The sequence below is a fragment of the Arachis hypogaea genome, chromosome 3 (genome assembly GCF_003086295.3).
Source record: "Arachis hypogaea cultivar Tifrunner chromosome 3, arahy.Tifrunner.gnm2.J5K5, whole genome shotgun sequence".
In the NCBI taxonomy this organism is placed as follows: Eukaryota; Viridiplantae; Streptophyta; class Magnoliopsida; order Fabales; family Fabaceae; genus Arachis; species Arachis hypogaea.
The window spans coordinates 116,556,131-116,573,447 of record NC_092038.1 but is presented as its reverse complement, the minus strand read 5'-3'; positions in this window follow the sequence as shown (position 1 = coordinate 116,573,447).

The window sequence follows — 17,317 nt, the reverse complement described above, 5'->3', positions numbered from 1 at the left end:
TATGTCTCTTTAGTTGGTGATGTTATAGTTTATTGTGATGATATGATGGTAGTTTAATTGTATGAGTTAGGTCCTTTTTATTTGGTTGAATTTTTTCTATGGCTATCCTATTCTTGATGGCAATGTCAAAATAAATATTTTCATTAGTTGTTCTTTTTTTTTCTCTATTTTTGAATCAATTTTATTTTGAAAAAATTTATTAAAATTTTTTGTTGTAGACAAAATTAATAATATTATGTTCAATTATTTATGTAAGTTATAGGAAACAAAACAAAACTCATCAAGAAAATAGAAATAGAGACACAAAAAAGGACAGATGATATCATTTATGCCATTCCTATAAAAAAAATCGTGAATTTTGTTTCTTTTTCAGAATACTAAATTTTATTTTTTTAAACAATTTGTATACATATATTTGACAAAAATTAAATAAAAAAAGTTTCAGATAAATTTAAAGAAAAATTGGTCAATATGAACGAAGAAAAAGAACATATCAAATTATTTAGGAATAACACGCAGAAAGAATTTAAATTATTTTAAAAGTAGTTATTTGATCTATTCAAACCGATTTTTTTAAATAAACCATTTGTATAAAATAAATAGTTTTTTTTAAACCATATAGTAACACGTGTCAACGATCCAGAAACAATTTCACCTGCAGTCGACTGCAGGTGAATTTCCACCATACGAAGAAGGGTTAACATATAGAGCATTAAAGTAAATTCTATAGAAAAATTACACAACTTTTATTGCAGTAAAAAAAATGATGAATTTAATTATCAAAAACGAAATTCAGGAGAAAATATGAAGGATGATAGTCGGAAAACGTGAATATTAATAAAGTTGTTGATTGTGAGAGTTGCTCCTTCAATGTTCCATCCTTTTTGAAGTTATAGATTAAAAAAAAATATTCTATCATTTTTTTATATATTTCTTTTATAATTTTGAGTTTAACTAATTTGTATTCTAAGGACGTATGTTAGAATTTTAAAATGAAAAAATTTTTATATACAAAATATTTAAAATTTCAATGCATTTATTTTATATTTATTAAAAAATATTTAAAAACTTTCACCAATAGTAATTTTATGGTGTGTCTTGATCTTAAATTTTATATCTTTTATATGATATAAAATTTTGTTGAGTCTGCAGCGGAATTTTGATTTCTAATAGCTACAAAGTAATATGAAATTGAACACTACTTACAATAATTCACTCGCTATATAATTACTAAAGAGAAAAAGAAATAAAATAAAATAATAATCTATTCTATTATATAAAAATCGGATGTATGCACTTAATGATGGAGCTGACGTGGCATGCTCCGGAGAGTGTTTCCCGATTTAATTATTTTAACTCATTCAATACAATTTATTACCATGACTTAATTATACCAACTAATTGATTTGATTAAATATTTAAATATTAATATAATTTATTATAATATATATTACTTAATTAAATTTACTACATTAATTGTAATTTGTTATATTAGTTAATTAATTTATTCAATTTATAAAATCTGAAATAAAATAAATAATTTATTGTTTATTCTAATTGAATTCATTAAATTTAATTATACATTATATACGAATTAATAATAATTTGTAAATCACTTTATATTATATATGTATTAACAAAATATTATATACGTCTTAATATGTTAATTAAATATTATATACGTACAGAAAAATAAATACAAAGATGATTTATATAATATTAATAATATTATATTAGCACAGTGTTTTTTTTTGTTTTGATATTATATAGTATTGATCATGATAATATTATTATATAGTATTATATAAACTTTTAATATTAGTATAAAAAATTAGAAAATTATTCCTTACGACAATCATTCTTAGTGGAATAGTGTATTTCTTATATAGTATTGATAATTGTTGTTTAATTTAAAGTAATTGTATGTTGGTATCTTAAATTTATTTTCAATAATGACCTAAATAGATAAATCTAATTGAATTGAATGATTATATAAAATATTTTATATTATTAATATACTAAAATTAAATTCATTTTTTGGTACCGAATTTTATAGGTAAATTTTATACAAGATTAAGTTATTTTTTTATTTGTTTTATCTATGTTACTTTATTTAATTTTAAGTAGCGTCATATTTACAATTACCGCTAGTATAATATTTTATAAAATATGAAAATCATTTTTTTTATAATTTAAATATCAATGTTTGAATAGAAGAACTTAACAGACGAGAGAGAGGAAAATTTACCTAGAGAAAAAAAAACTCGCATGAGAATGGTGGCGACGTGCTCAACAACAACGGTAATGGGATGAGCAGTGATGATGACATAAGTTGTGAACAGTGACGGACCCAGAAAAATTTAGTAATGGAGACAAAAATATAATAAAATTTAGGTCTAGATATTTTTTTTGCTTCCCACGATATTCAAAAGTTGAGGACTAATCCGTCATAAATTTGAATTCCATTTAAGATTCTACAATTGGCCGGCAACGAGTTGCTATACATACGAGACGGAATTCGAACTCTCAATACTTATTTAAGCTGACGACTAAGTCGATCACTTGATCAATCTAAATTGGTTTAGATATATTCAAAATTTAAAATTAAAACTATCTAATACATATTAATAAGAACTAGAAATATACACACAATTATTATTATAATATTTAAAATAATAAAAATATAACTTCATACGCATAATATAATATTTAAAATAACAAAAAATATTTATAAAGACCTTTTTTATTTTTAACATGATTAAATATTATTTTTTTATATATATTTTTAAACAATTATTTTACTTAATTGTCAAATCTACTTATTATAATTTTTATAGTATAAATAAATTTTTTAACCAAAATAATTACAGTATATTAATACATAGATACAGGGATGGACTTAGAGGGGGTGAGTGGTGGCCTCGGCCCCCAAAATTTTTAGAAACTATATTTATATATGAGATATATATTTAAAAAAATATATTATATAATTTAGTATTTTTATATGTATTATTTTTTATTATATGATAGATTTATGTCTTGATTGTTTAATTCACTAATATTTTTCACTTAATTAAATTAATATCATATCCTCAAGTCTGTGTAACTTTCAAATTAGTTTTTATATAATAATCTCTATATTTATTTAAAAAATCAATTGTTTATTTTATATTAACATATTAAAATTTATATTATTATATTAATAATAACTTACGTAGTTATATTTTGGTAATCACATTATATACTTTAGATATTCTTTTCTTATAAAAAATACTTATTTTTCTTCTAAATTTACGTTGTTGAAAGAAAAACTTTTATAAAAATATCTTATATCTTATATTCTATAAAGGTATTGTCTCTTTTAAATAATTAATAATTTATCATTTATTTTCAAATTTTTATAAAATTTTGAAAGAATTAATTTTAATTAATAAGATATGTGATTATTTTTAACTAAACGCGCTATAAATTATTGGTACTTTAGAATTTTATAATATAATATTGATATTGTTATATTTTTTTATGTAACTATCATAATAAAATTGTGAAAAGAATTTATAATTATATATATATATATATATATATTTGATAAATTTTTTGAAAAACTAACTCTAATAACTATATGTAATTATTTTTATGGAATGAAAAAAAATTTATCTAAAATTTGGCCCCTCCATACTAAATATTATGGATCCGTCCCTACATAGATAATATATTTTTATATCTTAAAATTTTTTTAAAAAAATCACTAATAATTTAAGTTGTATTTAATTAGAAAACTAAGTTTTAATTTAATTATTAATTAATTAACTAATATAATATAATTAATTATCACTAATTTTTGAGTGTATTTATTTATTTTTTATACTAAATCAAATTTAACAATATAATTATTATTATGTGTTAAGTTTAACAAAATATTTTTTAACAAAAAATACAAAAGAACTATTTATATTTTATTTTGAGACAAATCTATTCTATTATATACAAATTGGATGTCTGCAATTAATAATGGAGCTGACATGGCATGCTCTGGAGAGTGTTTCCCGATTTAATTATTTTAACTCATTCAATACAATTTATTACCATGACTTAATTATATCAGCTAATTGATTTGATTAGATATTTAAATATTAATATAATTTATTATAATATATATTACTTAATTAAATTTACTACATTAATTGTAATTTGTTATATTAGTTAATTAATTTATTCATTTATAAAGTCTGAAATAAAATAAATAATTTATTGTTTATTCTAATTGAATTCATTAAATTTAATTATACATTATATACGAATTAATAATAATTTGTAAATCACTTTATATTATATATGTATTAACAAAATATTATATACATCTTAATGTATTAATTAAATATTATATACGTACAGAAAAATAAAACAGAAATGATTTATATAATATTAATAATATTATATTAGCACGGTATTTTTTTTGTTTTAATATCATATAGTATTGATCATGATAATATTATTATATAGTGTTATATAAACTTTCTAACATCTATTCTATTATATAAAAATCGGATGTCTGTACTTAATGATGGAGCTGACGTGACATGCTCTGGAGAGTGTTTCTCGATTTAATTATTTTAACTCATTCAATATAATTTATTACCATGATTTAATTATATCAGCTAATTGATTTGATTAGATATTTAAATATTAATATAATTTATTATAATATATATTACTTAATTAAATTTACTACATTAATTGTAATTTGTTATATTAGTTAATTAATTTATTCATTTATAAAGTCTAAAATAAAATAAATAATTTATTATTTATTCTAATTGAATTCATTAAATTTAATTATACATTATATACGAATTAATAATAATTTATAAATCACTTTATATTTTATATGTATTAACAAAATATTATATACGTCTTAATGTGTTAATTAAATATTATATACGTACAGAAAAATAAATACAAAGATGATTTATATAATATTAATAATATTATATTAGCACGGTGTTTTTTTTGTTTTGATATCATATAGTATTGATCATGATAATATTATTATATAGTATTATATAAACTTTCTAATATTAGTATAGAAAATTGGAAAATTATTCCTTATGGCAATCATTCTTAGTGGAATAGTGTATTTCTTATATAGTATTGATAATTGTTGTTTAATTTAAAGTAATTGTATGTTGGTATCTTAAATTTATTTTCAATAATGACCTAAATAGATAAATCTAATTGAATTGAATGATTATATAAAATATTTTATATTATTAATATACTAAAATTAAATTCATTTTTTGGTACCGAATTTTATAGGTAAATTTTATACAAGATTAAGTTATTTTTTTATTTGTTTTATCTATGTTACTTTATTTAATTTTAAGTAGCGTCATATTTACAATTACTGCCAGTATGATATTTTATAAAATATGAAAATCATTTTTTTTATAATTTAAATATCAATGTTTGAATAGAAGAACTTAACAGACGAGAGAGAGGAAAATTTACCTAGAGAAAAAAAAACTCGCATGAGAATGGTGACGACGTGCTCAACAACAACGGTAACGGGATGAGCAGCGATGATGACATAAGTTGTGAACAGTGACGGACCCAAAAAAATTTAGTAATGGAGACAAAAATATAATAAAATTTAGGTCTAGATATTTTTTTTGCTTCCCACGATATTCAAAAGTTAAGGACTAATCCGTCATGAATTTGAATTCCATTTAAGAATCTACAATTGGCCGGCAACGAGTTGCTATACATACGAGACAGAATTCGAACCCTCAATACTTATTTAAGCTGACGACTAAGTCGATCACTTGATCAATCTAAATTGGTTTAAATATATTCAAAATTTAAAATTAGAACTATCTAATACATATTGATAAGAACTAGAAATATACACACAATCATTATTATAATATTTAAAATAATAAAAATATAATTTCATACGCATAATATAATATTTAAAATAACAAAAAAATATTTATAAAGACCTTTTTTTAATTTTTAACATGATTAAATATTATTTTTTTATATATATTTTTAAACAATTATTTTACTTAATTGTCAAATCTACTTATTATAATTTTTATAGTATAAATAAATTTTTTAACCAAAATAATTACAGTATATTAATACATAGATAATATATTTTTATATCTTAAACAATTTTAAAAAAATTACTAATAATTTAAGTTGTATTTAATTAGAAGAAGATTTTGGGTGAGGATGATTGAGTTTATCTTGCATGGCTATAGAGTATAGACTGAAGCTATGAATCATGTGTGATGTGAGACAAATCCTAATTCCTAAAAAATGTTTATATGTATATATTTGGAGCGGGTACACCTTAAGCCCGACGATACCTATCTTGACCAAAATTTGCCTCGACTTGAGTCAAGTTATTACCCTTTCATTCGAGTATGGACAGGTCGGGTACCTGCGTATTCGAAAACTCTTGCCAAGTCTAACCACGTATTGAGACTCCTTTTATTAAGGGTTTATCGATAACCAATGAATTGCTATATACACAAGGCGAGATTCTAACTCCTAATAGTTGTTTAAGCGGACGAGTGAGATGATCACTTAACAAACTCAAATTGATTAAGATAAATACTAATTATTTTTAATATTTTAATATTAAAAATTTTGAGAGTTTGATTTTAATTATAACTTTATAAAATATTTATAATAATAATTATTATATATATTATTTAATTTTTTAATATAATTTTATGTATTATCCCGTACAAGCTACGAGAACATACACTAGTAATAATATGAAAAGAAGATGTGAATGTAGTTGTTATTGTTGATGATGATTGAATTGAAATTCTACAAACGTTTATATAGTGGTTATATGCTATAATTTCAACGGATAGAAATAAAACTTTCCTATAATAACTCTTAGCCTTCCTTTTCTTAGCCTTCCTTTTCTTTCTCTCTCCCTCACAATTCTCCACCTCGTTCACAATTTGAAATCTACGCAAATTTTGGACGATCAAAGAATGGTATTCGTATTTGGTTGCATCATTTGACAATGACTGCCTAACATGCAATAATATTGAGCAATTTCAAACAGTGTTGGAACTTGCTTCCTGACACCACTTTAGTCAACATGTCAGCGGAATTTTCATCCGTGTGTACTTTTACAAGAGAAATGTCACCTTCTCCATAACATCACGCACGAAGTGATATCTAACATCAATATGCTTGGTAGAGCATGATGAACCTGATTTTTAGCCAAATGAATTGCACTTTGACTATCACAATTCAGATCCACGCAATCTTGCTTCAGCCCTAAATCATCTAGAAGACCCCTTAGTCACAGTGCTTCTTTCACCCCTTCTACTACTGCCATGTACTCAACCTCTGTAGTAGATAGTGCCACTGTAGCTTGTAACATCGATCACCAACTAACCGGAGCACCATGTATTTTATATAGATAACCAGTCGTAGAACGTCTTCTATCTAGATCACCAGCATAATCAGAATCAACAAAGCCGCTGATTTGACATGATTTTCCACTAAAGCATAAACCTGTGTCAATGGTGCCCTTCAAGTATCTTAATATCCACTTGACTGCTTCCCAGTGTGCCTTACCCGGGTTTGCCATGAACCTGCTAACAACACTTACTGCCTGTGAAATATCCGGGCGTGTACATACCATAGCATACATTAGGATACCGACTGCACTAGCATAATGTACATTTTCCATGTAAGACTTATCTTCTGCTGTTGTGGGAGATTATTTACCAGAGAGCCTAAAATGTGGAGCCAACGGCGTTACCACCGATTTAGCATTTTTCATTTCAAATCTTTCAATAACACGCTCAATATACCCGCTCTGGCTCAAGAACAATTTTCGGCTTGATCTCTCTCTTTTAATTTTCATGCCTAATATTTTCCGTGCAGCACCCAAATCTTTTGTTTCAAATTCTTTACCAAGTTGAACCTTTAACATATCTATCTCCACCTTGCTCTTAGAGGCAATAAGCATGTCATCCACATACAATAGAAGATAAATATAATCACCTCCAAACAACAATCATAATTACTTCTGGAAAAACCTTGTTTCAACATAAAGGAGTCAAATCGCTTATACCATTGCCGATGAGATTGTTTCAATCCATATAGTGATTTTCTCAAGCGACATACATGACTTTCTTTACCCTCAACCTTGAAACCCTCAGGTTGATACATGTAGATTTCTTCCTCTAAGTCACCGTGCAAGAACGCAGTCTTCACGTCTAGTTGTTCCAACTCAAGATCACCATGAGCAACAAGACTTAAAAGCACTCGTATGGAAGTGTGTTTCACCACATGAGAAAATATCTCGTTGTAATCAACACCTTCTTTCTGTGCAAATCCCTTCGCTACTAACCTAGCTTTGACTCTTATACCATCTGACTTAGTAGGATCTTCTTTTCTTTTATATACCCATTTACAACCAATTGCAGTCTTTCCCATGGGCAACGGGACCACCTCCCATGTCTTGTTCTTATGAAGAGATTGCATTTCTTCCACCATGGCGACCAACCAACTCTCTCTATCTTTGTCTTTGATAGCATGTTTGAAGGTGACCGGCTCATCATCCTCCACCGAGAGTGCATAATCTACCAAGTTTACCTGCCCATAATGTCTCAGAGGCTTGTCTTACCCGAACTTTTGAACGAATTTATAATTCCTCTTTGGCCTAGTAGATGTCAAAGAATCCTGCTGTTACTGTTGTAATGCATGCGCATTTTCTCACTAAATTTCCTCATGATCAAGTTCATCATCTGCGTCATCTCGAGTAGCATTAGGATGCTCCACCTGAACATTACTAGAATCTATTTGTTGGTATTTAGACTCTATCTCCACCACTTAGGTATTTGAAGTTTTTCCAACATCACCATCATCTGCCATCTTATCTTTTAGACAAAGCTACCATAGATCGTTCATCAAAGGTAACATCTCTGCTAATTACAAACTTAGAATCATTTATGCTCCAAAGACGATAGCCTTGAACCCCTCTTGGATATCCCAAAAAATTGCCTTCTTAGCTCTATCATCAAGCTTATTATCTTTGACATGATAATAGGCTGTGCATCCAAAGATTCTGAGTTTCTCGTAATCTACATGTTCACCTGACCACACCTTATAAGGTGTGTCTCCATCGAGAGAAGAATGTGGGGATCGGTTCACTATGTAGCAAGCTGTAGCAACCGACTCCGCCCACCATTCTCTGCCTAACCCGGAATTAGAGCACATACACCTTGCCTTCTCAAGTAGCGTACGATTTAGTCATTCAGCGACTCCATTCTGTTGTGGTGTTTCTCTAACTGTCCAGTGTCTTGCAATGCCTTCTCGATCACAGAACTCCTTGAAAGCTCCATCCGTGTACTCTGTGCCATTATCTAATCGTAGAGTTTTCAACTTCCTACCCGTTCGATTTTCAACCATTGCTCTCCACCGCTTAAAAGTGTCGAATACCTCATTCTTATGTTTGAGGAAGTAAATCCAAACATACCTGAAATAATCATCAACAAAAGTAACAAAATACCTGGAACCACCCTTGGAAGTAACTTTAGCCGGGCCCCAAACATCAGTATGCACGTAGTCTAACAACCCTCTACTTTTGTGCTTGCTTGTAGAAAACTTCACCCTATGTGCCTTTCCATACATGCAATGCTCACAAAATTCCATTTGTGGTTTCTTTATATTCTTCAGCAAACATTGTCCACAAAGCAATGATAGACCTTTCTCTGACATATGTCCAAGCCGCATGTGTCATATTCTCGTACAATCTGTTTGATCTCTACTTCCACCGATTCCAACTGCTAACTCACCTATAACTATTGTCCCCAAAAGAGAATAAAGATTACCGTGACAAACTCCTTTCATCACTACCAAAGAACCACGAACAACTTTCAGTACCCCATTTTTCGCAACTATTTTGCAACCATTTTTCTCCAACAAACTTATGGAGATAAGATTTTTCCGCAAGTCTGGAATATGTCTCACATCCTTTAAGGTTCTTACGACACCATCATGCATCTTGATTCTTACAGTACCCAACCCCACAGTTTTACAAGCATGATCATTGCCCATTAAAACTGTGCCACCATTTATGCTTTGATAGGTAGTAAACCACTTTCTATTTGGGCACATATAGTGAGATGCTCCTGAATCAAGAATCCACTTATTGAAGATTTCATAAGATTGTTCTGTCACAAAGTAACAATCTTCCTCATCATTTGAGATGTAGCTTGCTTCTTGCTTTTCTTTTGGTTGTCATTGTTCTGTTTCTTGAAAGTTATCCTTTTATTTGGACAATTTGCTTTGAAATGTCCAACCTCACCACATTTAAAGCATGTTCTCTCTGCGTGAGGTCTAAATTTTGGCCTAGACTTTCCACGCTTATTACCTTTTCCTCTTTCATTAGTCATTCCTCTAGCCGCGAACAATCCTTGTGCTTGATCATTATACTCTCTTCCATTTGAAGATGACATTACACTTGTAGCAACCTTACGTAGATCATCCGCTAAAAGTGATGCCCTCGTCTCATCCATGGTCAGAGTGTCACCCACCAGCATCAATGTCTGCACCAGATTTTCATAGGACTTTGGTAATGAAAGTAACAATATGAGTTCCTGATCTTCATCATCAACCTTGACATCTATATCCTTTAAGTTTGATATAATCCTATCAAACTTATTGATATATTCTTGGATTGAGGTGCCTTCCTCCATCTTGCATGTATACAATTTGGATTTTAAGTAGATCCTGTTAGTTAAGAGTCTTCGTCATGAAGTTACTCTTTAACTTTGTCCAGACGCCTGCTGCAGTTGCTTCTTCGTTCACCAAGAAAGCAACATCCCTATCAAGGCATAAGATTATTGCAGCCCGTGCCTCAAGATCTAATTCTTCCCAATCCTCATTTTTCATTTCTTCTAGCTTCTTCTCTTTTCCTGCCAGTGCCTTGTGTAACTTTTGTGATATAAGCAGATTTTTCATCTGCATCCTCCAATAGGAAAAATCATTTTTCCCATTGAACTTCTTGATTTCATATTTGCCTACTTTGACATTACCACTAGTAGAATTCATTATATTCAAAGTTGAATTTTACCACTAAAATAATGAATAATATAACGTTGGCTCTTGATACCAATTGTTGAGTCTGTAGCGAAATTTTGACTTCTAATAGCTACAAAGTAATATGAAATTGAACACTACTCACAATAATGCACTCGCTATATAAATACTAAAGAGAAAAGGAAATAAAATAAAATAATAATAATAATATGAAAAGAAGATGTGAATGTAGTTGTTATTGTTGATGATGATTGAATTGAAATTCTACAAACGTTTATATAGTGGTTATATGCTATAATTTCAACGGATAGAAATAAAACTTTCCTATAATAACTCTTAGCCTTCCTTTTCTTTTTCTCTCCCTCACAATTTTTTTTTCTTTTTTTATCAATTATTTTTAATATTAAAAATAAAAAATAAAAGAAATCTACGTAAAAATAGTATTAAAGTATTTTTCTATAAATAATATTGTCCATTTTTCTCATGAAATAATATTGTCCTTACATGGTAAGAATTAAAGGTCTCCCATCACTCCAGCCTTTCATGTAATTTTTTGTTGGGTTATCAAGTACTTTTTTTTATGTTTTTTGGTTTTTGGTTATCAAGTACTTTTGGTACATGCAGATAATAGATTATTGTTTAATGACAAATTTTGATGTTCAAGAACTGAACAAAAACAATAGCAGCAAAAAGATTAATTATTATTGTTGCCGGTAATCTATATTCTACAGATGTCAAAAACTACAATTTTTTCCGAAAAAAAATTAATAAAGAATCTAAAATATAATATAAAATAAATTTTTTATTCAGTCACATTCATTCTTTGAGATGATTATTTAGGTTGTTAATATAGGAAATACTTATTTTTATTTACTTATATTATATACATAATTAAATATATGTTATTTATCAAAATTAAATTCTTTAATAAATACTTAATTATTTTTTATTCTTTTCATTCAGTGTACGTCCTTGCTAATTGTGAAGAATTATGTGATGATAAACAATGCTTATCATTTAAGGAGTACATTGTGAGAGATCTAAGAGACCGAATTGAAACTTTGTAAATGAAAGTGTGCGCATGAAAAAACCATATATACCGTTGTTCTTACAAATTAAACAAGTGTCCATGCAACGTAACTGAAACTGAATATATGATATGATGGCGTGCTTAACTAACTTGTCATGACCAAAAAAAAAAAAACCTAACTTACTTATCCTTAGCTTAGAGCAAATAATTAACTGATTCTCGTCATTCTCACCAGTTACCACTTATTAACCCTAATTCATTGTTTACAGTAATGCATCTTTTCAAGTATTTATTAGTTGATTATTGCTATGATGCCTATAGAACTAAATGTCTAACACAAATATAAAAAAGTGGGTTTTACTTATATTTTCTCTTAAAAATAATTAAATAATATTCGTCTATCTCCCCAATCCCCGTGCGGCCATGCATTGATTCGCTGAATTTTGTTGTTTTCTATGTGTAGCATACAAGGGAGCATGGTGTGATTTTTGAAATCTCCCTCCTTATGTATGTGCTGTATTATTATATTCAAATAGGAAAAGTATAGGTAAACAATGAAAATATTAAACAATGTAAATAATAGATATATCAGATGTTCATTTTATTAGTGTATGGGTGGTTATTTTAATATTAAAATTTAGAGGATTAATTTAGAGGTATGATGTGTTTTAATTTAATTAGTGGTTGTTCATATTGTTCAACAAAATCATTGTCCTCCTAGCATTCCCCATTCAAATAATGTCATGGGTATTACACTTAAAGTTCATCATTATTCCGTGAAGGCCTAACTAGTGAAGAACGATTCAAACGCATGGGAAAAAACATGTAGCACGTCGTCTATGTGGGGGGTTTGAATTAGAAATGTGAATCATATCTGATAAGGGTAACAAAGTAATTACGCCAAACAAATCAGTTACAAGTTAGTTAGTGTGGTCTAAAGCATCCATGTTACTGATGTATGTAAAAGGAATTGTATGAAATGCTGAGTAATGATTAATATGTTTTGACATTCAATAACTTGTAAAACAAGTCATAACAGAATACATATTTTTCTTCTGTGATCCTTCATTCCTCTGCATCCTTTTCCATTTTCTCTTCTATCTCTCATTTTCGTCCTATACACAAACTCTTTCAATATATATATATATATATATATACCAACTTCGAATTCACTTTCCTAGTCAAATCTTTTTTCTCTCTTTTTATTAGAGGTATGCAAAGGAATAATTAAACGTTCCCACATTGTAAGTACCAATAACCTATAAATTAAAGTAAGGTAAAATTTTTTGTCAAAACATGACAAACAAGTTTAATTAAAAGGTTGATAACAGTGTATATATATATATATATATATATATATCTTCAAAATTGTAGGAGAACTTCATTTTTACGAATGAAAGGACTAAAGGAGGGGGAAAAGAAAGGATATTAAAGGAGATTAGAAAATACTATGTGGGAATATATAGATGGGAGACAGAAATAAGACACTTTAAAATTGTGTGTGCATAAGCCTACTTAATCATTATTCTCTTTAAAATATTGAATTCCAAAGTTGACCGCTCAATACATTCCAAGTTATTATTAGGTACGATCGTAAGCAAGCTTTGTTTTTAGTAGCGCACCACGCTATTGCAAACAAAAAGGAATATTAACATTTAATAGCAATAATAGGAACAGTTCGAACCTTATCATAACATACCTTCAAAGTTTAACTCTCTGTGTAAACACACATCGGATGCTAATTTATATAATTAGAAAGTTATATATGAAAACTAAACATAAATAAGTTGTTTCATATATATTAAAGAAGAATGTTAATTAGGGATGAATATTTTTTGTAAAAAAAAAAAGGAGAAAATTGGTTAATATTAATTTAAATTTTAGATAAAAATAAAGAAAAAAATATTGTTCACTTTTTTTTGGTAGTAAGTATATTTTCATATGTGACTAAAAAAAAATGCAGAGTTAAAATTTAGTTATTAATAAGAATAAGGATATAACAATATTGCCATGAAGTAGTGGTTAACGCAGTTTGCATTTGAATGAAAGAGCCACTTTATTCAATAATTCTATGGAAAAATATGGTTGGATTGGACCAAAAACAAGTGACAGCATATTGACTGCATATATTTAAATCTATATCTAAATCTGAATATATATGTAAGCTACTGAAGTTGATGTACGACTATTTAATTTTTAAACATGATGAGCATATTGAACATACATATTTTAATTGAAGTCTTGGTGGTCACAATAATTATGAGAGAAATTTGAGGGTCTATCGATATTAATTAATAATATTTTGGGTTAATATCATATTTTTATATTATTAAAATTTATAAATTTAAATTTTAGAATATATGATTTAGTTAATTTTATATTTTTTAGATATGTATAAAATTATATTTATTGACTAAATATTGACCTAAAATAACAAGTTTTGTTGGTAATATAACATTGTTCAAAAACATACAAGAGGACTTGCTTGCTTCTCTCTTTTGGAAAACAAATTAAAAAGGAATGCATATGGTTAGTTCAATTATTCAGCCGAAACCTTTATAGCTGGACAACATTGTCACCTGCTACCAAGGCCGGTAGTAATATTGTATTGCCACCACTCATCACATCTCAAAACTTTTTCTATTTTTCTATTCACTCGAAACGAAAATTCCACAGACGGTCGGTAGAAACAAAACATAGACGGAACCCTGGTGCATCACTAGCTACCAGGCCATCAAATTATTAAAAAAAATAATATGTGACCCTAGTCCTGCTGCATGTGCACGCCGCATACGCCATCTTCATATAAACTACTACTGTTATCCAAAACCTATATATTATATATGCTTACTGTAAAAAACTTCATTTGATTTATTAAAGAACTATACAAATAAAGAATTTCGTTTGTGGATTCACGGTGCACGATGTATCATATGTCATATGATAACCTCCACAATTAAGTGAAGGACTTGTATGTGTTATTTTTAGTTTTTCATTCTATAATAAAGTATTGATACTTTGATATATAGTCTTTATAATTAATCTTATGTTTTGAATTAACTCTGCTACAAATGGAGTTATGCCAACTAATTTTTAATGTAGCTAAGATTGAATCCATTGCTCCATTTATGTCTACTTAATTACTTTTATTTCACCATGCAAATAATTTTCTTCTCAACAAATTTATTTCTAATATCATATATTATATACAACGGCTTTTTTATTTATATAAATATAAAAATTAATTTTCTAAATACGCACCATACAAAAGTGTTAAGTAAAATGTGAGGGTTTACAATCCCAGTTTTAATGCCTTTGTCACACCCACTATAAGAAAAATGATAAGTACTTCAGATTCAGCGTTGCAGAGTAGCACTGAATTTATTGTCGGATTTAGTGGTGATAACGACATCAAATTCGTAAAGTTAAGCAATTACCATCGAATTCTATTTTCTAATGATAAATCCGACGGTAATATCTGGAGGAAAACTAAATCATTTTGGCGCGTCATTACCGGTTTACCGTCGGATTTCTCTGAAGATAACTCCAATTAGTGAAATGCTGCGTTTTGGTGTCCTGCAATGTGTTAAACCGTTGGAATTTTCGACGGTAAAAGAACGTAAATCACGAACCTTCTTCCCCCTCATTCGAAATTATCATCACCATCCCCCTCTCTCTTTCTGTAACACCCTACCATACAGAGTCTTATGCTTAAGTCATAATTCAGAGATGGCAAGGTATTACGACCTCTAAAATAAAAATTAGTACGTATTGTAATATGAATGATTGATTATAACTAGGAGCCTTTGTAGAAAAAGGGGTAAACAAAAATCGCAACTCAAAGCGCAACACTCCGATCGATAACGTAACGAACAAGGTTAACCAACGCGTGATTATATATATACAAAGGAATGTCAAAAACAGGAATATCAAGACTCAAAATCCGGCTGCGAAGATAACCGGTCCGAGCATAACAATATATACATATGATAAAAATAAGGAAAACCCCAAAGGAAACCCAAAGGGACACAAATACATAAACCTATTCTCCAAAATCTCCCATAAGAGGAGTCATCACAGTTTGTATTATTTAATGGAGATAAAAGTATCTAAGCAAAACATATAAACCAAAACATAGCCCCGAGAACAAAGGATCTTCGCAAATATAGAAGTCTCCAGCATGCATCAGCGGGAAACCTCACGTCCTGCATCTGAAAACCACAAAATCCGCATGGGTGAGAACCAGAGGTCCCCAGCATGGTAACAGCTTCCACATATATAATACATAATAATAGAGGAAAGCCGAAGGCAATCCTGGAACTTCCTCCAGATAGTATCAGAGCTTATAAACAAGCTAAACCATAAAAGGGCATCTGACTAAAGATACTTCAGTCTAACTAATACTTCCCTTTCCAATTCCTTCAAACCTCCCAACCACCAGCAGGAGTATAATGTAGCAAACACAGTTATATCAAGCAAGAAATATACAATTAGGAACAAGTAAGGCATTTAGACAATTAGCAAGTAATATGCAGTCAAATAGGCAATCTCAAACAATTCATATAGTATGCATATGATGAATGCCTGTCCCTAGTGGCTGATGATATCATCCTGTCGGTTATAGAGCCAACCCGACAAGTCCTGGTCGCTAACCATTGGATTGTCCCTCTGTCACGCATCCCCAACTCGAGTTATACTCGTCATAAACTTGATCATAATCATGATCTATATCCATCACATTCACTGGTGAATATTTACGGGGGCGAGCTCATCCGGGTCTTTCACAGTGCCCGACCACACTTATGACATAGGGTCAAAAGAGTATCAAGTCTCAACCTGGAGCACGTGGTGGCTAGCCACTGCTACTACCTAGGGAAACTCGTATCTCCGATAGTGGAAGTGCAAAATCACAATTATCAATAATTCAGCATAAACATGCATGAATTCTCATCCATGGATCAACATCCATATCAGCCATCCGGCTCACGGTTCAGTCCAGAACCAGCCAATTTATAAACAATTACGGCCCTTCGGCCAATGGCATAACCAGCACTTCCACCACCATCCTCCGCGTCTCACATAATCATGCTTGATCCTCAATGATCATTCATTTTTCCCTTGCTTCACTCGCAAGTTACCTCATTCACTAGCCCCTTTTTAATAGCTAGGCATGTCATAATGATTTAAGACATAAATGGTGAGATC